The following is a 24,663-nucleotide window of genomic DNA, read 5'->3' as shown; positions in this document are numbered from 1 at the left end:
CATTTCTTCCTGGTAATATTAGAATTTTGCCCCTCATCCAATAAAAACAAAAAACAGCCAATCACATTCAACAAACGGTGAAAACAAACAAGAGGAAGGACAACTTTGCACTATTTTTAATGAACTCAAAGAGTTTGTTCCCCTCAAAAGAGAAATTTATACATAATAAAATTCAAAATGTAAATAATTTGCAAATTGTACATGCAATACAGGGCACTAATAGAAACTGGGAAGTTGGAGGACACCCCTAACCCATGAGGGTTTTGATGTCATTGACAGAGAAGATACTTCCCCTTTCATTATGCCCTTGTACCCTTTTGAAAATGGAATGTTTGAACTATGGGAAAAACCCTGTGTCTTTGCAGGAGTGGAGTTTTGGCAAAATTGGATAATGTTGTGCAACCAACCATGAACATTTAGACTAGGTTACTATCTCATGTCCAATGTGGCCGTGAGTTCATATAATAAGCCACAGGTACTCTGACCCTAATTCAGTATTTAACTCTGCTCCTTCTGCTGATGCTGCTAAGTTGCTGCAGTTATGTCTGACTCTTGGTGACCTCATGGACTGTAGTCCACCAGGCTTCTCTGTCCATGGGATTCTCCAGGCAAGAATACTGGAGTGGGTTGCCATGCCCTCGTCCAGGGGATCCTCCCGACCCAGGGATCACACTGCATCTCTTGTGCCTCCTGCATTGGCAGGCGAGTTGTTTACCACTAGAGCCACCTGGGATGTGGCCATGAGTTCATAAAATAAGCCACAGGTACTCTGACCCTATTTCAGTGTTTAACATCTTCCTTCTATTCTTGCTCCTGCTCCCCTGCTCCAAACAAATTCTGCCCTGCTTCTGAGCCTTTGTTTTTTATCTCCTATTTTTGGTTCTACTCTCACTCTCTGTACTTAAAAAAATGAGCCTTGGCTTTTATTTTCACTTTTGGCTTTCAATAAGTATAAGACTCCCACTTCTTGTCATTTTGGACATAAAACCTTGCCAGACCCAAACCAAGCCCTCTGGCCTAGGTTCTGACACCCAGACTGGGCCCACCTCAGCCCCTAAGAAGGAGGAATCAATCAATTGCAGAACACTGGGAAGTTTTCAGAGATAATGCCTTCCCTATTCTAAAATCACAGAATGAAGATTGCTATGAGGCAATATACCATTCTTCCTTGAACTCATCTGAACTAAACAGGGGAGTAGACAGGGAAAGAACGTTTAGCTGTTTATCATGGGAAAAATCTCTTCTGTCAGTTCTCTGATCAGGAACCTATATAATCAGGGATTTCATAGGTACCATCTGTATTACATATATAGTATATATATTATATATGTATGTGTGTATATATATATATATATCATAAATGTATAGTATCTCACATTTATAGAGTGTTCATTTTGTGCCAAGCATCATGCTCAGTTCAGTTCAGTTGCTTAGTCATGTCTGACTCTTTGCAACCCTATGGACTGCAGCATGCCAGGCTTCCTGTCTATCACCCAGAACTTGCTCAAACTCATGTCCATTGAGTCGATGATGCCATCCAACCATCTCATCCTCTGTCATCCCCTTCTCCTCCTGCCTTCAATCTTGCCCAGCATCAGGGTCTTTTCCAGTGAGTCAGTTCTTCAAATCAGGTGGCCAAAGAATTAGAGTTTCAGCTTCAGCATCAGTCCTTCCAATGAATATTCAGGACTGATTTCCTTTAGGATTGACTGATTTGACCTCCTTGCAGATCAAGGGAGTCTCAGGAGTCTTCTCCAACACCACAGTTCAAAAGCATCAATTCTTCGGTGCTCAGCTTTCTTTATAGTCCAACTCCCATATCCATACATGACTACTAGAAAAACCATAGCTTTGACTAGACGGATCTTTGTCAGCAAGGTAATGTCTCTGCTTTTTAATATGTTGTCTATACTAGTCATAGCTTTTCTTCCAAGGAGCAAGTATCTTTTAATTTCATTGCTGCAGTCACCATCTGCAGTGATTTTGGAGCCCAAGAAATTAAAGCCTGTCACTGTTTCCATTGTTTCTTCATCTATTTGCTATGGAGTGATGTGACCGGATGCCATGATCTTAGTTTTTTGAATGTTGAGTTTTAAGCCAGCTTTTTCACTCTCTTCTTTCACTTTCATCAAGCATCATGCTACTTTAGATTTATTATTTAATTTCATCCAGAAGATGACCTATGAGGTAGGCAGTATCATCATTCTTTACAAAAGAGGAAACTGAGGTTCAAAGAAATTAGATAACTTGCCCAAAGTCATGCAACTGGGAACTAGCTGATTTGAACTTCAGCACAGACTTGTCTGATTCCAGAGCCCATACAATGACCAGACTTAACTTCTAAATGATACATCACAGGTATCATGGGAGGCAGTTCACATTGAAAAATTCCAAGGAGGCATTAGAAGTCGGTCTGTTTTGCCATGACATTGTCTGTCAATGGATGTAAGTTTCCTGAAGGCAGGGACCACATGCCATCTGTACATGAGAATTCAGAAATCAATAATACAAATTTCCAGCAGGTACATACTGGGAAAGGTGTTTGCTGCCTAAAATAACTCAAGTTCCAGATTCTGACAGAGATTTCCATTATTCTGAAGGATAAAGTGGACAGTGAAGTTTGTATGGAGGGGAAGGTGAAAAAGAAAAAAAAAGATTTAAAAACTATATCCAGAATAGGCTTAATCTGAAGATTCAGAGAAAGTATCTTCTCTGAAAGATTTCACATGCCCTGAAATCAGATATAGCACTATAGGCTGAAACTTTTCATAGCTTTGTCTTTTAATACATGGAAAGTGGGGGGAAAGCCAGAGAAGAGAATAGAACTGACATATCATGAAGGCTCTTAATTGGGATGATATAAAACCTACATTATCAAAGATGGGGCCACAGCTTTAAAAATCATCCTTAACAACTCCAATGAGTCAAGCTCCTAAAATTTCACGAGCTCAACAATAGGAGTATTACAGTATTTGCTCCTAAAAATGTGTCTCCAATTGCTTTAAGAAACTCTTTTAGTCCTAAAGTGACTGGGTAATAGCTATCACTGTATCTGTATATTATGACACTGGTTCTAGATGAGAAATATTCTTAGCCCCCAGCAAGGATAGTTTAAAGGTCAGAGCCATTTTCTGGAGAGTGAAATAAAATGCCATTTAAGTGAAATCAACTGACTGGTTACAAATAAAGACATAAATAAAGCTTATAAATTTATTTCATTTTTATTAAGGTTCTCAGTATCCTAATACATGGATAAAGAAGTCAAAGAACAGAAATATTTGTTAATCTCCCATCATTGCTCAAGCAAAGTAGAATGGATTCTTATATAACACCTTCTGGATAAATTGCCAGTTTACATTTTTCAAATGTCCTTGGATCCTAACTTATCATGTACAAATGAAATTTCACAAGATATATGTATTCTATTTTTGTATCTCCTGGAGAATGTAAAATGTTAGAAGATGCTTGGCTTTAAAACAACTTAAGCCACTGATTCCTTATTAGAACAGATTAATAACTTAATGGAGGAGGAAATCGCAAATCACTTCAGTATTCTTGCTTTGAGAACCCCATGAACAGTATGAAAAGGTAAAAAGATAGGACACTGAAAGATGAACTCCCCAGGTCAGTAGGAGCCCAATATTCTATGGGAGATCAGTGGAGAAATAACTCCAGAAAGAATGAAAGGAGGGAGCCAAAGCAAAAACAACACCCAGTTGTGGATGGGACTGGTGATAGAACCAAGGTCCAATGCTATAAAGAGCAATATTGCATAGGAATCTGGAATGTTAGGGCCATGAATAAAGGCAAATCGGAAGAATTCAAAGAGGAGATGGCAAGAGTGAATGTCGACATTCTAGGAATCAGCGAACTAAGATGGACTGGAATGGGTGAATTTAACTCAGATGACCATTATATCTACTACTGTGGGCAGGAATCCCTCAGAAGAAATGGAGTAGCCATCAGAGTCAATAAAAGAGTCTAAAATGCAGTACTTTGATGCAGTCTCAAAAATGACAGAATGATCTCTGTTCATTTCCAAGGCAAACCATTCAATATCATGGTAATCCAAGTCTATGCCCCGACCAGTGACGCTGAAGAAGCTGATGTTGAATGGTTCTATGAAGATGTATAAGACCTTCAAGAACTAACACCCAAAAAAGATGGCCTTTTCATTATAAGGGACTGGAATGCAAAAGTATGAAGTCAAGAAATGCCTGGAGTAACAGGCAAATTTGGCCTTGGAATACAGAAGGAAGCAGGGCAAAGGCTAATAGAGTTTTGCCAAGAGAACGCACTGGTCATTGCAAATGCCCTCTTCCAACAACACAAGAGAAAGACTCTACACATGGACATCACCAGATGGTCAACACCGAAAGTAGATTGATTATATTCTTACAGCCAAAGATGGAGAAGCTCTATACAGCCTGTAAAAACAAGACCAGGAGCTCACTGTGGCTCTGGTCATGAACTCCTTATTGCCAAATTCAGACTTAAATTGAAGAAAGTGGGGAAAACCACTAGACCATTCAGGTATGACCTAAATCAAATCCCTTATGACTATACAGCGGAAGTGAGAAATAGATTTAAGGGACTAGATCTGACAGTCATAGTGCTTGATGAATTGTGGACGGAGGTTCATGACATTGTACAGGAGACAGGGATCAAGACCATCTCCAAGAAAAGGAAATTCAAAAAAGCAAACTTGGTGTCTGAGGAGGCCTTACAAATGGTTGGGAAAAGAAGAGAAGCGAAAAGCAAAGGAGAAAAGGAATGATATGCCCATTTGAATGCAGAGTTCCAAAGAATAGCAAGAAGAAGAAGAAAGCCTTCCTCAGCAATCAAAGCAAAGAAAAAGAGGAAAACAATAGAATAGGAAAGACTAGAGATCTCTTCAAGAAAATTAGAGATACCAAGGGAACATTTCATGTAAAGATGGGCACAATAAAGGACAGAGATGGTATGGACCTAACAGAAGTAGAAGATATTAAGAAGAGGTGGCAAGAATACACAGAAATATACAAAAAAAGATCTTCATGACCCAGATAATCACAATGGTGTGATCACTCACCTAGAGCCAGACATCCTAGAATGTGAAGTCAAGTGGGCCTTAGGAAGCATCACTTCAAACAAAGCTAGTGGAGGTGATGGAATTCCAGTTGAGCTATTTCAAATCTTAAAAGATGATGCTGTGAAAGTGCTGCACTCAATATGCCAGCCAATTTGCAAAACTCAACAGTGGCCACAGGACTGGAAAAGGTCAATTTTCATTCCCAAAGAAAGGCAATGCCAAAAGAATGCTCAAACTACCCCACAAATGCATTAATCTCACATTCTAGTAAAGTAATGCTCAAAATTCTCCAAGCCAGGCTTCAGCAACAAGTGAACTGTGAACTTCCAGATGGTCAAGCTGGTTTTAGAGAAGGCAGAGGAACTAGAGATCAAATTGCCAACATCTGCTGGATCATGGAAAAAGCAAGAGAGGTCCAGAAAAACATCTATTTCTGCTTTATTGACTATGCCAAAGCCTTTGACTGTGTGGATCACAATAAACTGTGGAACATTCTGAAAGAGATGGGAATACCAGACCACCTGACCTGCCCCTTGAGAAATCTGTATGCAGGTCCGGAAGCAACAGTTAGAAATGGACATGGAACAACAGACTGGTTCCAAATAGGAAAAGGAGTACGTCAAGGCTGTATATTGTCACCCTGCTTATTTAACTTCTATGCAGAGTACATCATGAGAAATGCTGGGCTGGAGGAAGCACAAGCTGGAATCAAGATTGCTGGGAGAAATATCAATCACCTCAGATATAGAGATGACACCACCCTTATGGCAGAAAGTGAAGAAGAACTAAAGAGCCTCTTGATGAAAGTGAAATTGGAGAGTGTAAAAGTTGGCTTAAAGCTCAACATTCAGAAAACCAAGATCATGGCATCGGGTCCCATCACTTCATGGGAAATAGATGGGGAAACAGTGGAAACAGTGGCTGACTTTATTTTGGGGGGCTCCAAAATCACTGCAGAAGGTGATTTCAGCCATGAAATCAAAAGACATTTACTCTTTGGAAGGAAAGTTTTGACCAACCTAGACAGCATATTAAAGAGCAGAGACATTACTTTGTCAACAAAGGTCCTTCTAGTTAAGGCTATGGTTTTTCCAGTGGGCATGTGTGGATATGAGAGTTGGACTATAAAGAAGGCTGAGTGCAGAAGAATTCATGCTTTTGAACTGTGGTGTTGGAGAAGACTCTTGAGAGTCCGTTGGACTGCAAGGAGATCCAACCAGTCCATCATAAGGGAGATCGGTCCTGGGTATTCATTGGAAGGACTGATGTTAAAGGTGAAACTCCAGTACTTTGGCTACCTGATGTGAAGAACTGACTCATTTGAAAAGACCCTGATGTTGGGAAAGATTGAAGGCAGGAGGAGAAGGGGACGACAGAGAATGAGATGGTTAGATGGCATCACTGACCTAATGGACATGAGTTTGGGTAAATTCTGGGAGTTGGTGATGGACAGGGAGGCCTGGCGTGCTGCAGTTCATGGGGTGGCAAAGAGTCAGACACAACTGAGTGACTGAACTGAACTGTATAACTTAATGAGTGAACATCTAAGCAACTTCTTTAGTGGCAAACAATACTGAAATCATGATCACAGCAGTCCTCAGCAGAAATATCAATTCAGTTCAAAGGGGAAATGCCCAAGAAAAGTTTCTAATTACTTTTTCAATCATAATCGTCATTATCATAACCATCCTGTGTGTGCATGTTTGTGTATATCAGAGTGAGAGAAAGCATATAAGACAGCGAGAGACACAGAAAGATAACACTCTGTAGGGCACAAAATGTATTTTTTGTGTCATCATAAAGAATTTGTACAAGTTTGGTCAGAAAACTTTTGACATGTAACAGAAAGACAATGAAACAAAAGGAATCCCCAATTTAATACAGCAATCAACTTTCCAACTATATATCTTTTTTTCTGAAAGCCCCATTTGAAAAGAAAATATCAAAGGGGGATAGGCCACTAACCCCTTACTGCAAACTTACCAGATATGCTTTAGTCATCGAGAGTGGCGAAAACTGACTGGTTATCCTTCAAACCCATTTTCCTTCCATCCTAAACACACAGGTAAGTCTACTTCCTATGCACCATTGAAGTCAGGTGTGGCCATGGACTGTGAGCACAAGATACACATCCAGTCCTGGGTCATAAAAGCCTCACGTGCATGATTCTCCAGGCCTTTCTTTCTTCTGCCCACTTGACACAGAAGAGAATGGGAACCTTGGGATAGACATAGCAAAGATGATGGAGCCACAGGTGAAAGTAGCGTGAGTCCTTAGAGCAGGAACCTCCAGCCAAACAGGAGCACCCATTTTGGAATTTTAAAAAATATTTATTTATTTGGCAGCATCACATCTTAGTTGCGGCAAGTGGGATCTAGTTCCCTGACCAGGGACTGAACTCAAGACCCCTGCGTTGAGAGCATGGCGCCTTAACCACTGGACCACCAGGGAAGTCCCTGAGGTTTTTTTTTTTTTTTTTGCATGAAAAATCAACTATTGTATGAGATCACTGAGAGTTGGCAGTTTAACTCTTACTGTAGCTCCACTGCCCTAACTAACATTCCAGCAAAGACTCAAGGGGAAAAAATAGAGGACAGATGAACCTTTGATGTCAGAGGGAAGAACTGGCATTGACCGGGTCCTACAGCAGTGGGCAGCCAAAGGCAGCTCAAGAGCCTGGAATTCTGGGAGGTAAAACGGCAGGAAAGACAAACCTCTCCACTTTGCCATTTTGCCTGAGGAGAGCACTTGTTAAAGTAATAAACCTAAAGCCACAAGATGAATCACATCAGCATGGTGCTATTTATACTTCTGATCCCTACTCATGTTTCTGTTCAAAGGGCACAGATTTATAATTTTAATTATCTAAAAGTTGTAAAGATTTAAACATCTGTTTAAAGTGTTCAATAAGTACTAGAAAAGCAATCCATTTTTCTTTAAGCCCAGTCATGATTTACAGTTTTCTGCAGCTTGCACAACCCATTGCAGTCAATGTCTAAGGGGAGCTTGAGAGAGAAGCAGGGAGCACTTTAATTAGCGCACAATTAATTCCATTTAAGCTGCCTCCATGAAATGTAACTACCCTAAAGAACAGTAAATCATTCAATTACTGATTTTGATATGTTATTCAGCCCCAAAGCCAAAAGCAATAGTATTGATATTGAGTGTTCTCAGCATTGAGTTTAGAGGCAATCCAATGGCACCTATTCAGTCTGAGGAACACTTCAGTTCAGTTCAGTTGCTCAGTCGTGTCTGACTCTTTGCAACCCCATGAATCGCAGCACACCAGGCCTCCCTGTCCATCACCAACTCCTGGAGTTTACTCAGACTCATGTCCATCGAGTCAGTGATGCCATCCAGCCATCTCATCCTCGGTCGTCCCCTTCTCCTCCTGCCCCCAATCCCTCCCAGCATCAGAGTCTTTTCCAGTGAGTCAACTCTTCGCATGAGGTAGCCAAAGTACTGGAGCTTCAGCTTTAGCATCATTCCTTCCAAAGAAATCCCAGGGCTGATCTCCTTCAGAATGGACTGGTTGGATCTCCTTGCAGTCCAAGGGACTCTCAAGAGAATACTTGGGAGGCATTTTACTAATTCAGAAGTGCATAGTGTGAAGGCTTAATCTGAGTCATCATAATTTGATTCAGGAGACTTGGTGTGGCATCTCCTCCAAGAATAGTAGATTAAAAGAGGACAGAGCGGGGAGAGTCCGTGGAGGCCCAGTGGTTAAGAATCCACCTTGCAACGCAGGGGACATGGGTTCCATCCCTGCCCTAGGAAGATCCCACTTTCCGCAGGCAACTAAGCCTGTGAGCCACAACTGCTGAGCCCACGTACCTCAACCACTGAAGCCCACACCCTAGAGCGCATGCTCTGCAGCAAGTAAGCCACCACAATGAGAAGCCTACATTCCACAACTAGAGAGTAGGCCCTGGCCACAGCTACTACAGAAAGGCCTGTGCAAAGCAACAAAGATCCAGCACAGCCAAAATAAATAAATCTTTTTTTTTTTATTTTTTATTTTTTAAATTTTAAAATCTTTAATTCTTACATGCATTCCCAAACATGAACCCCCCTCCCACCTCCCTCCCCACAACATCTCTCTGGGTCATCCCCATGCACCAGCCCCAAGCATGCTGCACCCTACGTCAGACATGGACTGGCGATTCAATTCTTACATGACAGTATACATGTTAGAATTCCCATTCTCCCAAATCATCCCACCCTCTCCCTCTCCCTCTGAGTCCAAAAGTCCGTTATACACATCTGTGTCTTTTCTTCCTGTCTTGCATACAGGGTCGTCATTGCCATCTTCCTAAATTCCATATATATGTGTTAGTATACTGTATTGGTGTTTTTCTTTCTGGCTTACTTCACTCTGTATAATTGGCTCCAGTTTCATCCATCTCATCAGAACTGATTCAAATGAATTCTTTTTAACTGATGAGTAATACTCCATTGTGTATATGTACCACAGCTTTCTTATCCATTCATCTGCTGATGGACATCTAGGTTGCTTCCATGTCCTGGCTATTATAAACAGTGCTGCGATGAACATTGGGGTACATGTGTCTCTTTCAATTCTGGTTTCCTCGGTGTGTATGCCCAGCAGTGGGATTGCTGGGTCATAAGGCAGTTCTATTTGCAATTTTTTAAGGAATCTCCACACTATAAATAAATCTTAAAAAAAAGGACTAGGTGCATTATCCGAACAGGAAAACACAAGAGACTTTAAAGAGATTATTTCTAGAAGCAAAGAACTATCTCTTGGATTGCCCTTAATTAGTGTACCATCTAGGGCTTCCCAGATGACCCAGCAATAAAGAATCTGCCTGCAACAGAGGTGATGTGGGTTCAGGAAGAGCCCCTGGAGAAGGAAGTGGCAACCCACTCCAGTACTCTTGGCTGAATTTCCCATGAACAGAGGAGCCTGGCTTCCAAAGGGTCACAAAGAGTTGGACAGGACTGAGTGACTGAGCACACACACAATGTACATCTATCTCTTCATAGCCAAGAACCACATGGAAAGAAAATGCAACCAGGATCACATAATTTAACATCAGCTTTTGCAGAACCCAAGAAAGATATAATCCTCCACTTCAAAAGACAAATCTTGTCATACTACTCTACTGCTCAAAACTTTCCAATTACTTCACACTACTTTTAGAATGAAATCCCAAACCATCAGGCTCCTGTCTACTCCCCCAGCCCCATCTACGTGTTCCATTCACACTGGCTTTCTCTAAATCTCTCTGAAGAAAGGTTGGACCCTTCTTCCCACCTGCGGGCTTTTGAATAGGCTGTTGGAAAGGCCTTTCACTGTTACCCTTCTTTATCCGAATAATCCCTAATCATCCTTCAGATTTTTGTTCAAAATGTCCCTTCCCCAGCCAGACCTTCCATGTGCCCTCAGATCAGGGTAGGGCCATCATCATACACTTTCATAGCACTCCCTCTATTTCTTGCATTCACAAAGTTCTATAATGTGATAATCTTATTTTTAAATAAAAATAAATTTAAAAAAACTATCACTACCAGAACAGGATGCATTACTATATCATATCAGCTATTGGATAGAGCTGTTTGGTTTCCTTGGAGTGGGAGGACTAAAGGACAGAGGCACTTTTAGAGAGGTCAGTGTTGAGGGAGCACCACCAAGTAGAGACAAGGGGAAGCATGAGGAATGAAGGCCTTGAACAGGCATCTGGAAAAAAGGGATAGAGAAGGGGAGGGAAAGGAGACCAAGATCAACCTCCTGATTTTGCTGCATATCTATTCTGGTCTTCAATTCAATGTGCAAAATAAGGTCACAGATGAGATGGAGATGAAGGAGGAGTCATGGATCATACATAACAAACATATCCTGCATGGATAAACATATCTTGCAGTTGCTCTGCATTTAACCAATAATCTCATGGTTATAGGATGTGCTCATCTCAAAAGAAGCCATAGAGCATTCCTATCAGAGCACCTGGGAATTCACCTGCTTTCTGAAAGTCCTGCTTCTCAAATTTTTCTAGAGTTCTTTTAGAGTTACAATTTCCTTTTAATAATCAATTCATTGCTTGATAATAAAATTTTCATTTTTCCATTCTAAAACTCTTGAAGATGGCCACCTCTGATATTTATAGGTTTCTTAAGTATACAAATTTTACCTGATCAGATATCTATTAGACAATGTGATGGGGAAAGCAGGTGAAGTGCAACATGATCTTTTATTTTCCTTTCCAGACTGAACAGCTTCTGCAGAAATCTTGCTATATATATAGATATTTCATATGAGTACATTTCTCTGTAATGATTTTTAAAACAGGCCCAGAGGCTTACCCAATTCTAACAGGCTTTTAAAAAAATCTTTATCGTTGTCATTGATGATTAAATTAAAGGACTCATAAAATTTTAAAACTATAGAATAAAGTACTAATAAGAGCTGATATTGACTAATCAATTACTAAGGTACTATGTCAACTATTATACACCTGTAGGACTCCTATTATTATCGCCATTTTACAGAAGAGGACATTGAAGCTTCAGGAAGGATATTATTGCATCCTTCCTGAGGTCACATGGCTAGTAAGTGATAGAGCTAGAACTTTGACCGAAGCAGTCTGTAGTAAGCTGGCTCAACCACAGCTCCACGATGTTAAGTAGTAAAGTATATGATGAACATCTCTCAGCCTGGGGTATGGGTTAGGCTGCCTCAAGGGTCAGTCAAGGATGTTTTTTTGTGAATATTATTGATGATTAAAAATAAACAGTGTTTTTGTAGTTTGACAGGGCTCTCCTGATGGCAGCTATTTCAAAATGAAAAATGGCCAGTTTCTGAATTCGACATAAAGGCCCTTAGAGAAAAGGGTCCTGAGAACAGATTAAAAAACCTAACAGTATGCCAGTGCCCCCTGCTAGATCTAGAGTGGCTCTCCATTTGCTTTTCAGGTAAGACTGTCATTTCACTGATCAAATCTCCAGAACTAATTAATCCAGGAGAGCCCAAAGGAGAATGGGATTAAAGGAGATGAGATCTAGTTACAATCCAAGACTTCCTGCCTGTTCAATGTGAAGGAGACTAAACAGAGCAGGGCTGCTGCTTGAATGGCATATAAGTTGGCTCACTCCTGTTCTTTTCTCTCCCTCCCTCTGATCCATCATACCCTGGATGGCCTTTCCAAAGATAAGAGGATTTCATTTCCCACCATTAAGCCAGGAAATACTCTCAGGCATTTAACTCCTCAACAACTTATTTGAAGTGATTGTACTGAAAGCAGCAGCTGACTGGGCCCCTTGAGGCTCAGCTTTGTGTGAAACACACACCACAGACCAGGTTCTGCTTCTAGCCACTCACAGAGCTCTCTCTATAGCTCTCTAACATCTCCAGGCTGGTGGAGGAGAGCTGTCAGACCTCCAGGCCTTTTAGAGGGGATTATTTTCAAAAACTTTTTTCATCTAACCCTGCTCTAACTAGAGTTCCAAAAAGAACTGTTGGACAGCATCAAAGAAGAAACTTTCTACACTGGGTGAGAGTCTATCATCTGAATTAGAGATCTTATTTTTTAAAAAGAATCAGGACTCCCTGCTGGTTCAGAGGTTAAGACTCTGCACTTCAAATGCAGGGGGTATGGGTTCGATCCCTGGGCAAGGAAGCTCCACATGATGTGGCTCCAGAAAAAAAAATCAATTATTGTCTTAATTAGTCTTGTATAGGCTACCCACTCCAGTATTCGTGGGCTTCCCTGGTGGCTCAGATGATAAAGAATCCACCTGCAATGCGGGAGCCCTGGGTTCGATCCCTGGGTTGGGAAGATCCCCTGGAGGAGGGCATGGCAACCCACTCCAGTATTCTTGCCCAGAGAATCCCTATGGACAGAGGAGCCTGGCAGGCTACAGTCCATGGGCTCACAAAGTGTCAGACATGACTGAGTAAGCAAGCACAGCACAGTACACACACACTCACACACCCACAGAGAGAAAGAAATCATTATATGAAAATAGAGAAGAATGAGGAAGAGAAACCTTAGGTATACGGGAACTGAGATAAATTGTGAAAGGTGGATTCTGCTTCCCTGGCAGCACTCTGAAGTGGTAGCTGATTATTTTCTCACACCCCAAGCATCCCAGGACTAGAAATCACCCTTGCTCCTCATTGTTATTTCTACTGCTCTTTACTTTTGCAAATCTCTCTTTGGCTTATGTCATCTGACTATACCAACAACTCTTCCTCCTTTCTGTAGCTGTCAACAATTTTTTTACTTATCAGATCTTGGCATCATCCCTTGCAACCCAAGCCTTGCTATCCTGTCATCTTTCTTTATTTAATATCTTTTTTGTTTGTTTTTAAAATTTTTACAATGTTGTGTTGGTTTCTGCCACACAACACGAGTCAGCCATAATTATAAATATATTCCTCCCTCTTGAGCCTCCCTCCCCTCCCTGCATTCCACCCCTCCAGGTCATCATAGAGCACCAGAAAGGGTTCCCTTTGTTATACAGCAACTTCTTTCTTAGTGATATCAACATTCATATAGGTGGTTCACCCAACACCTTCTAATAGTTCCTTGACTTCCGAATTCTCACTGGCTTGACCTACACTCCACCAATCCCTAAGATTCTTGAATCTGTTTCACCTTCCATTTCACTAACTCCAGTATTCTGCTATCTGTCCAAAATGACTTCTCTTTCAGCTTTTCATATTCAAGTTCATTGAGTTCTTTACTTTCTCCTAATCAATCAGCTAGTTTTTCTTTCCCTCACTTTTTATACTGCTTCAGTCCCTCAGTCCATCTTTTCTATAATTCTTGCCAATATTATAAACTCTCTTGCCATTCTCACATTTCATTGTACCATCTGGCAAAACTTTAATCAAGGATGAACACTATTGTCCACTTTAATCAGGTCTCTATCATCATGGCCCGTAAGTGCTAGGCAAAGTCACACATGAGGAAGACCAGACAATACTGTGTTCAAGACCTCCAGCCTCATATATGTTCCCAGTACCACCTGTAACCCTAAGATGTGTCTTTGGTTCAATTCCATTTCCCACTCTCTACAGAGCGCTTTGAATTGTCTCTATTATCTTCAAAGCTCCACCCCTTGATTCCATCCTCTTTCTTCTGTCTTAGCAAATTACAGGGAAAAATTAAACCATTAGACATAACTGCTCTACTCTTCTTGATTATAAACATAAAGGCTGGCCTACACTTGTATGTGTTCTTGCACCATTAAGGGAAAGCTCTACCACTCATGAGCTGTATGAACTTTATGAAATCACATAGCTTTTCTGTGCTTTTTGTTTTCTATAAAAATTTTGACAATAGCAATAATTGATTATTAATTAATAGGTTTGAAAAGTTAATGAGTTAATATGTGTAAAGTGTTTGGAATACTGTGTGGCACATGGTAAGCCCTATTTAACAATTTGCTATTTTGAGTGTTACTATTATCCTTCCTTCTAAAATAAAGGCAGTAGCATTCCTTCTAGCAATGCTAAATTCCTCCAACTCTTCTTAATATCCCATCTCTTCTATTTATACTAGGAACCTCTCATCATTCAACAAACATTTGTTAAGTGTCCACTATGTGCCAAACACTTTTCCAAGGCTTTGAGTAGACAGGCAACTGTGAACTTGTAGAATTCGAAGTCTATCAGTGGTAGAGCAGAATCAGAAAGTCATATGAGATGGGAGAGGTAGCTGGACCGTAACATAGAAAGACTTATATGATTAATGTTTGCCAAAATCTCATTGACTGCCATTGTGTCTCAAGATTATGGACAAAGCCATAAACTGAACTTTGCATAAGACGTGATAGCAGATATTAGTGAACTAGTCAAATGGGTCAACTTCTTCAGAAGCTGCTATGGAATATTGGGATCCACCTCAAAATTAAGTTGGCTAATATAACTCACTTAATGATTAAAAGAGGCTAACTCAAGAACCCACCTGTGGACTTCTCAAACCCATCTACTGCCACTCTTCCCTGTTAGTTGTGACTTACATGGTGGCCACTCAATGATCTATTCTTCATTTTCATAGTTTATACCATCTCCTTGCTTTGGGATTTTCCTGTTTGCCTCACTTAGTGCGGAAAACATTTTATGGAGTAATGGACAAGAGAACTGGCTCCACCATTTATTAAATAGACAACTTTTGTGTGTCTGTTTCCTCATCTATAAGGTCAAGATAACAATAGCAGCTATGGCATAGCACTGTTGTGAGGCTTCAATGGTATAGTACGTGTAAAGTGCTTAGAAAGTATTTGAAAGTGAAAGTGAAATCGCTCAGTCATGTCCAACTCCTTGCGACCCCATGGACTGTAGCCTACCAGGCTCTGCAGTCCATGGGATTTTCCAGGCAAGAATACTGGAGTGGGCTGCCATTTCCTTCTCCAGGGGATCTTCCCAACCCAGGGATCGAACCCGGGTCTCCTGCATTGCAGGCAGATGCTTTACCGTCTAAGCCACTAGGGAAGGATAGAATAGTGTTTGGTCAGTAGCAAATGGTTAAATACTTTGGCCACCTCATGTGAAGAGTAGACTCATTGGAAAAGACTGTGATGCTGGGAGGGATTGGGGGCAGGAGGAGAAGGGGACGACAGAGGATAAGATGGCTGGATGGCATTACCGACTTGATGGACATGAGTTTGGGTGAACTCCGGGAGTTGGTGATGGACAGGGAGGCCTGGCGTGCTGCAGTTCATGGGGTCTCAAAGAGTCGGACATGACTGCGCGACTGAACTGAACTGAACTGAAATGGTTAAATGGTAAGCTCTGGAGACAAGTTGGCCTGAGTATTATTCCCAGCTCTACATCTTACTAGCCATGTGCTCTCAGGCAAGCTAATTTACCTGTTTCTATTGGGGCTTCCCTGGTGGCTCAGTAGTAGAGTCCACCTACCAGTGCAGGAGATGTGGGTTCAATCCCTGGGTTGGGAAGATCCCTTGGAGAAGGAAATGACAACCCACTCCAGTATTCTTGACTGGGAAATTCCATGGACAGAGGAGCCTGACGGGCTACAGTCCATGGGATTACAAAGAGCTGATTCAGACACAACTTAGCAACTAAACCACACACCACCACAAGCCTCTATTATTTCATTTGTAAAATGGGGATAATATCAGAACCTGCCTTACAGGTTGTTGTGAAGATAAAATGAAATATAGTGCAGGGAAAGTGCTTAGCACAGAGTAGTTACTCTTGTTATTATGATTAAAGTCTGAAACTTTGTATTTAAAAAGCCAGATTTCCTGTGACCCCTTTCCACATAAAACGGCATTGTTTGCTGCCATATATTTCCTTTTTCACCTCTTGGCCGCTTTCCCAAATCCTAATTATCTTTCCAAGGCAAATGTTCCTACCCAGAATTTCACAGTCTACCTAACATTATATGCACCTTCTGTCACACAAAACCAAGACCTCAGACAGGAGCAAACACATTTCAGCTGTCACTTGTTCTATCTTTATCCCATTTATTTTCACAGGTAATTACCACATTTTGGAATTCATCTGCAAGTCAGAGTAGTTCCTTGGCAGCAAGACGGAGCAGGCCTGAGAAGGTGCTGGAAGCTGACCATGGAAAACTCATCACACGAAAGATGACAAAGGAGATACAGTCAAGCACACACTACCTGGAGTCCAAAGCAAAATCACATCAATCATCAGGAGGGCCTGTGCTTGGGACTGATGGATAGGGGATGCTCGGTAGCAAGGGTTCTAGGGACAAGGAAACTAGGGAGAGTGAGGGAGCAGTGGTCTGGAATGAAGAAATATTAAAATGACTTCATCTCTTCCTCAGTGACTTGAGGCAAATCCATGATGATTTTAGACTTTTTTTTTTAATTTTCCTTTTATAAGGGAGTTAAAATCCTCTCTACAAGGTATGCCCCCTTATGCTATGTAACTAGAAACTGTCACAGTCATAGATTCAATTCTTCAGGTTGAATGAGTATCCCTAAGATACCTTTAGAAACGTTTGTATTCCTGGGAACAATACATATGATCCCATTAGTATGAACCAGACGAGCAACTGTTCTGTCACCTTGTCATTGTTCAATTACTCAGTCATGTCCAACTTTTTGTGACCCCATGGACTGCAGCATGCCAGGCTTCTCTGTCCTTCACCATCTCCCAGAGCTTGCTCAAACTCATGTCCTCTGAATCAGTGATGCCATCCAGCCATCTCATCCTCGGTCCTCCCCTTCTCCTCCTGCCTTCAGTCTTTCCCAGCATCAGGGTCTTTTCTAATGTCAGTGCTTCGCATCAGGTGGCCATAGTATTGGAGCTTTGACTTCAGCATCAGTCCTTCCAATGAATATTCAGGGTTGATTTCCTTTAAGATTGACTGGTTTGCCCTCCTTGCTGTCCAAGGGACTCTCAAGAGCCTTCTCCAATAGCACAGTTCAAAAGCATCAATTCTTCAACGTTCAGACTTCTTTTTTTTTTTTAAATAATTTCAACCTTTAATATATTTTCTACTAAAATCAAGCTGTCAAGACAGGGAAATATTATTGGTTTTGTTATGACAAAACAAGTGAGAATTTTTAATTCACAGAGGATGAAAACACAAGACATTGATCTCACTGTACATACAATATTACAATAAGCTGATTAGCCATGGACAATTAAAACATTTAAGACTTCACATACACACATGTGTACTTTGAAACAAGAAACACAGGACAATTTTAATCTTTGATATGTTGTAACTACCAAGAGAGAGAACATCACTGATTCACATCTAATTGTTTTCCTGGCATACAATCACTGCACAGGCCAGGCCTAGGGCATACTATATATTGTTATGAACATCTTTAGGCAAATATAAACATTCTCATTTGGGGGATTTTTCTCCCTGCCCAAGATAATCTGCTATAGCACCTAATCTGAAGCTTTGCTGTAAAATAGCTTAATTTGTTATCAATTTAATAAGATCACAACAAACAATGCTTTTATCACAAAACTCAGGCAAGAGATTTTTAGAAAGGTCATACAAAAAATATTTGTTCCCAAGAAAACAAATCTGTAAATTGTAAATGCAGTCCTAAGAAAAAGAGTCTTGGTTACAAACCATTCACTTTCAAATACTGATGAAGAAACAGAGTAGAGGGGGTGGGGTGGGGGTGGCACTGGTGTGGTAGAGAGCAGAAAAGGCGTTGAAATGAGGGAGACATATTTGCCACAGTATATGTCAGATTCACTTGATTGTTTTTAAATGAGGTATTATAAAAATGTGCCAGTAAATGCAAAAAGAAAACAAAATTAAAAACCAAAATGCACATTTCCAACAGAAAAAAATCTCTAAACCTCTTATAGTTTTCTTTATTCGGATTAGACATTTCATTTATAGCACTTAATCTAGAAAAATACATTTAAAAAAATCTTCAGCAGACCATGCTCTCTGTAACAAAACCTTCCAAACCTTGTTTTATTATACAAACCGATCTACACTAGTAATGTAAAGAAGAAATTCTCAGATTTAGCAATGTCATTTTCCATCTGACCTCCATCTAATTTACATATGGGTTTCCACTATTCATACTGCAGAACTTGAATTCTGTAATACATTTTTCTAATGTATTCTGTACATATTAAATAATCTAAAAGTTTCCTCTTGTAGTTCGTTTATCATTTAGCAAGTCTATTCAGCATTTTTCCAGTACTATTTGCATTACAGTGATTGCTGTAAATGTAATTAAAATCTAAAAGTGCACACAGTTAACGTCCTCAAATAATGGCCTATTTCTGGAGGAAACCTAATATTCATGGAGAAGAATTACCAGTATCGTGATTAGAAACAAGAGGTTAGAATGTACTCTGAGACTATACAACACAATTATATACATAAGCTAAAAGACAGTCTTCAGCCTGAACTTGCATCAGAGAAAGTTCATTTCTCCACAGGGTCATACCAAGAACTCAATATGGCACTAGAGAGAATTAGGATTGCTAGCCACAAGTCAGTGTAGTATAGATAGCCCCAAATGCCCTGGACTGGCTTATGCTAAATTCAACTCTAGTATATCACAGTGTTTTAAGTACTATTAGTGTGCTGCTGTGTTACACAGTGAAGACAGCCAGCCTTCATCAAGGGATGCTGTCTGGGTTGTACTGGGTCCTAGCACTCAGACTGCCGCTGCATGCAGAAACCCTGGAAAAGATATACACAGGTTTCAAAACAGACATACTTCACTTTGTGTTAAATGCCCAGGAGCATTTTAAAAATAACTGATTGTAAGTGTTGTTCTATCAAGTAATGAATCTATCAAATAGTGAGAAGAAATTCTATGTTATCCAGTTTGAGGAGAAAAAAGAAATGTATTCCTACCAAATTATCCAGTGTATATGACTGGTTAGAATTGCAAGTTTTTTTCTACTGAAATTCAGAGTGTGAAATGCAAACATTCAGAATAAAATTAATTCAAAAGTACACACAGGTTTATCAGCTTGCAACAAAGCAGCAAATAACACACATCTGGTCCCTTCCATTCTCTTCTGGTCCCTCAGAAAAGTGCAAAAGAAAAGAGTCACTGCTTGGTCCAAACGTAAAATACTTCAGGTATGAGGATCTGGAATCTGATGAAATCCAGCTTCTATTTCACAGGTGGTCTTCAGTAAGTGTCAGCATCCAAAGACGGAATTTTTCTCGAGAAGAATTAATTCTATGATTTGATTCTGGTAGACGGTGTGGGCCACTATGTTACCAGTCTCCTTCTCTGGCTTGAGCAGAGTGGGATCAAAAACAATCGCTATGCTCTGATAGGTCATTTGGTTTTCCCCTCCATTTTCTATAACTCTTTTGAGATGTCTGAACAGAATTTGCATTGTGTCCTGATTTGACTTTGGTAACTGTTTGATCAGGTCCTTCACAGCAGAGACACACTGTCGTGGTTCTTGTTTATTTGCATTAACAAAATCATTAAAGTGATTAAGTGTAAAGAGAGGTTCTGGTAATTCTCAAAAAAACATTTTGAGGGCTCCAGTGCTAACATGAATATCTTCCCATTTACTATCCTTCAAGTCCAATTTCTCATCATGCTTGACTACAAACCTCAGCTTCTGGATCACTGCTAGGTTGCCACTAACTCTGTAAATCCCATCAACATCCAGCCCATATTGCTCAACATGTTCAATATGCATAATTTCACAGAATTTGGCACTGTGCTATTCTCTCTCTGACACAGATTAGCAAGACTGGCTCCAAATACCTGATCTTTAATATAAACTTTTTCACGAACAGCTTGCAAAGTGGGGCATTGTGTAAGAATCTTAAGTTTTTCTTGTTTTTCTTCTGTTCTGAAGAATCTATGATAGATACTTTCATGGAAAGCAAGTTCTTTGGCTCCTTCTGGTCCTTTTCTTTATCATGCTTTTCAATTCCTGGTGAATCTCGTATCTCCTGTTTGATTGCTTCATTGGGTTCTACTGTCTGATTACTGATAGTACTACTGAGAATATTAAACCAATCATTTATAACAGTGTCACTGTCAGACTGAATCAGCAATTCTGTTCCTTGACGGGTTTTCAGCTCAAATACATTCTTTTTGTTGGATTTATCTTTTGAAGCCATCACAATGGTCACTCCCTTAAGGTCCACTATAAACTCTGGTTTGTAAGGTCCACTATAAACTCTGGTTTGGACTGATTACTCCCAAACCCACTTGTGCTACTTCCTTGCGTTTTGGTGAAGAGAAAAGATGAACCCTGCAAAATGGCCCAAGAAGACAACCAGTCTTTTGAAACTTTTTCCCATTTTCAGTAATTTTTGTTACAGTTAATAATCCATATTTCTCTCTTAATGACAAGTGTCAAGAGAAATATGGATTATTAAATGTAATGTTCAGTCTTCTTTATGGTCCAAACTCTCACATCCATACATGACTACTGGAAATCAGCAAGTGAGGAGTCCTAAAGGAATTGGACCCAGGGCTGAAAAGTTTTAGTTGGGAGTTTAGCTTTCAGTTCAGTTCATTTCAGTCACTCAGTTGTGTCTGACTCTTTATGACCCCATGGACTGCAGCATGCCAAACCTCCCTGTTCACCACCAACTCCCGTAGCCTGCTCAAACTCATGTCCATTGAGTCAGTTTTGCCATCCAACCATCTCATCCTCTGTCACCCCCTTCTCCTCCCACCTTCAATCTTTCCCAGAATGAGGATCTTTTCTTTTTTTGTTGTTATTTGTGTGGCCTTTATTTGTATTTGCGTCTTTGCTCACACAGTTTATTTTCAAATGAGTCAGTTCTTCACATCAGATGGCCAAAGTATTGCAGTTTCAGCTTCAACATCAGTCCTTCCAATGAATGTTCAGGACTGATTTTCTTTAGGATGGACTGGTTGGACATCCTTGCTGTTCAAGGGACTCTCAAGAGTCTTCTCCAACATTATTGTTCAAATGCATTAATTCTTCAGCACGAGGTTTCTTTATAGTCCAACTCACATCCATACATGATCACTGGAAAAACCATAGTTTTGACTAGATGGACCTTTGGTGGCAAAGAAACATCTCTGCTTTTTAATATCCTGTCCTTTTCTTCCAAGGAGCAAGTGTCTTTTAACTTCATTGCTGCAGCCACCATCTGAAGTGATTTTGGAGCGCCCCGCCCCCCCCAAAAAAATGAAGTCTGTCACTGTTTCCATTGTTTCTCCATCTATTTGCCATGAAGTGATCGGACCAGATGCCATGATCTTAGTTTTCTCAATGTTGAGTTTTAAGCCAACTTTTTCACTCTCTTCTTTCACTTTCATTAAGAGGCTCTTTAGTTGTTCTTTGCTTTCTGCCATAAGTGTGGTGTCATCTGCATATCTGAGGTTACTTATATTTCTCTGGAAATCTTTATTCCAGCTTGTGCTTCATTCAGTCCAGCACTTCTCATGATGTACTCTGCATATAAGTTACATAAACAGAGTGACAATATACATCCTTGATGCACTCCTTTTCCTATTTGGAACCAGTCTGTTGTTCCACGTCCAGTTCTAACTGTTGCTTCTTGACCTGCATACAGATTTCTCAGAAGGCAGGTAAGGTGGTCTGGTATTCCCATCTCTTTCAGAATTTTCCAGTTTGTTGTGATCCACATAGTCAAAGGCTTTGGCATAGGCAATAAATCAGAAATAGATGTTTTTCTGGAATTGTCTTGCTTTTTTAATGATCCAACAAATGTTGGCAATTTGATCTCTGGTTCCTCTGCCTTTTCTAAATCCAGCTTGACCATCTGGAAGTTCATAGTTCATGTACTGTTGAAGCCTGGCTTACAGAATTTTGAGCATTACTTTCCTAGCATGTGAGATGAGTATTCTTTGGCATTGCCTTTCTTTGGGATTGAAATGAAAATTGACCTTTTCCAGTCCTGTGGCCACTGCTGAGTTTTGCAAATTTGCTGGCATATTGAGTGCAGCACTTTCACAGCATCATCTTTGAGAATTTGAAATAGCTCAACTGGAATTCCATCACCTCCACTAGCTTTGTTCGTAGTGATGCTTCCTAAGGTCCACTTGACTTCGAATCCCAGGATGTCTGGCTCTAGGTGAGTGATTATCTGTGTTGTGAAGATCTGGATTGGTTTTAGGAAAGGTCAAAACAAGAAGGCAGGCTCAACTTGTAGAACAACTATGAGGCTTAGAACGTGCAAAGTAAACATAAAGGAAGAATAAGAGCCAGGAGTGAAAGGACCATTAGATACAAAGCACCAGAGGTCCATTGACTTCCTACTCTCCCCTATTCAGTGGACATGTATTACTTATTTTCTTACTTGACTTCATCATGGAAATGACTTGGTTGACCTCTTCTCTCATTCACAAAACTCTCTTTTCCCTGGAGAGTTACCTTTGACCTCTCCTTCTCCTTTATCTTCTCTATCAAAATAAACATGATGTTCTATTGAGTCTCTGTCAGAACTATTTTTTCAAATCTCTCCCCTCCATTTCATTGCTTCTTTCACTATCTTAATGTCATCCCTCATCACTTAGCACCAGAACACTACTGTAATCCCTTCTTAACTACTACTTCTGCAAAACTCCTATCCCATTTCTACACTAACTCCAGAGTATCTGAAGTCTTAAATCTAACCAAGTCTTTCCACTGCTGAAAATCCTTCTAGTACCCAAATGTCTTGGCCTTTGTCAATCGCTGAATACAAATGAGGCCACATTAATACTCTTACCAAAGTCACAATAGCTCTCAGCTTCTACCTGTTTCAATGTAGAAAGTTCAGCCTTTTGCAGAATATTTCTAGAAACCCCCGGGGTACCTGTAGGTGTCCATAAATCCTTCCTAGTCATCTCTTATTGATGCAGATGTCTGAGCCAGGATTCTGCAACCTGAGATCTATAAAGTGCCTAGGAAAAAGCACTTCAACCTGAAGTTTGTGCTGGCTGAAGTCACTATCACCTAGGGGCTCTGACCCTTAGAAAACATTATGTGAGTGCACTATGTGGCATATTATTTGAACACCCACTAGTAGAATGTGGCTACTACCACAGTCTCTGTCAAGCTAATTCCCAACATGCACAGGTCAATAATAAAAGATGTCAGAAATAGGGGACCACTGCTGTTCATTCCATAGTTTTCAGTCTATGACAGGGCAAGTGACTACCCAGGCTTCCAAGCAGATATGACTACCCTCTGAGGGACTCTCACGGCAAACACCCACCCCAGAGGATCATCAGCCAGGCATTCCTTCTACTCTGTGAGACCAAATATGAATGAGGAAAACCCTCAGGCCAAATTCCACTCCTCTTACCTCACAGAGAAGCTCATCTCAGGAATATCTCTTCCCACTCTGCTCATCTTCTAGGATGTGCATATTGTCCTGAGAACTGGGAAAAGTGCCAGAAGAATAGGGATGCTTTGGCTAAGAATTCACTCAGAATATCTATATACCACAATGACATCCACAATGGCTCAGTGGTAAAGAATCTGTCTGCCAGTGTAGGAGACGCAGGAGACATGGGTTTGATCCCTGGATCAGGAAGATCCCCTGGAGAAGAAAATGGCAACCCACTCCAGTATTCTTGTCTGGGAAATTCCAAGGGCAGAGGAACCCTGTGGGCTACAGCTCATGGGGTCACAAAAAGTAAGACACGACTTAGCAACTGAGTATGCATGCATCTATATACCACATACAGCTAGCCAAAGATGGAAACAAATTTAAGAACACCTACATACAACACAATATTTGCCAGACACTGCTTTAAGCATTTTAGTACCATGTAAGATAGAATATAGTGATAGAGAAGAGTGGAAAAGATAGAGCAGAGATAAAATAGAGAAGAGTGAAAAAGTTGCCTTAAAACTTAACATTCAGTGGGGCGGTCCTAAGATGGTAGAGGAATAGGATGGGGAGACCACTTTCTCCCCTACAAATTCATCAAAAAATCATTTGAACGCTGAACAATTACCACATAAAACTTCTGAATGCTGGTGGAGGACACCAGGCACCCAGAAAGGCAGCCCATTGTCTTCAAAAGGAGGTAGGACAAAATATAAAAGATAAAAAGAGAGGCAAAAGAGTTAGGGACAGAGACCCGTCCCATGGAGGGAGTTGTAAAAGAGGAGAAGCTTCCAAACACCTGGAAACCCTCTCACCAGTGGGTCTGTGGGGAGTTCT

General features: G+C 40.6%; 1 pseudogene; it reads right to left on the bottom strand.

Annotated features, from left to right (window-relative positions):
- Positions 1-19,676: 19,676 nt before the first annotated feature.
- Positions 19,677-23,843, bottom strand: LOC102188751 (annotated as a pseudogene).
- Positions 23,844-24,663: the final 820 nt, after the last annotated feature.

The sequence above is a fragment of the Capra hircus genome (genome assembly GCF_001704415.2).
Source record: "Capra hircus breed San Clemente chromosome X unlocalized genomic scaffold, ASM170441v1, whole genome shotgun sequence".
NCBI lineage: Eukaryota > Metazoa > Chordata > Mammalia > Artiodactyla > Bovidae > Capra > Capra hircus.
This window is presented reverse-complemented; position numbering and strand designations above follow the sequence as displayed.